This window comes from Pteropus vampyrus, unplaced genomic scaffold (assembly GCF_000151845.1).
Source record: "Pteropus vampyrus isolate Shadow unplaced genomic scaffold, Pvam_2.0 Scaffold209, whole genome shotgun sequence".
In the NCBI taxonomy this organism is placed as follows: Eukaryota; Metazoa; Chordata; class Mammalia; order Chiroptera; family Pteropodidae; genus Pteropus; species Pteropus vampyrus.
In genome coordinates, this window is record NW_011888990.1 from 449,632 (window position 1) to 450,460 (window position 829).

Here is an 829-nt window from a genome sequence, read left to right on the forward strand (position 1 = left end):
AAAGCATTTACCTAAGGAAGTAAAAATTCATGATAGACACATGGAACAGAGCACAATGCAATTAAAATTGCTTAAAATCTTCCAGAGATTATTAAAAAAATATAGAAACTCCATTGTTCTTTGATAAGACTGATATTGAGAGCAACTGGTAGATTTTTTCCTATCTTCTGAAACATTTTAGTTAAAAATTAAGGTATAAATGGACATTATATGGTAGATGATTGATAAATAGAGCATTCTGATATGATTTTATATTTGTAAAGGTCATAATTTCGATAGGATGTTTGACCAATAATAATGTGGTAATGTTCAATATTTCAAGTTAATCTATTTAACTGTGGTCTTGCTAAAAATGCCACACATGTCAATAACTGAAGGTTTCTTGATTATTTCACAAGAATTTGAGTACAAGATAATTATGCCAACTGTTATTTACCCACATATTTCAAAACTTTATGAAAGAAAGGAAGAAGCAAAATCCTTTGACCAAATTTCAATCATTTTAATGAACACGAATTTCTTTTTTTACTCATCTTAATTTTTCTAACTTGAAATTTCGATAGCAGAAATTCACAGATATTTAGAACAAGATACAAATTTAAAGATTATCCAGTCAAATGTCAAGCTTATGATGATGAACCATGAGGGACACTGAAGTTCGACGTAGTTAAAACGAAATGCCAGTTGTCATAAAGCGAATCTGTTGAGACTCGGTGCCATAATGTCCTAGTCACAATACTGAACATGGAAGACACACACTGAATAGTCACGGCCGCCACCCTCAGTATTCATGTACGTTGGAGGCAACTATAAATATACTCTAAATCGC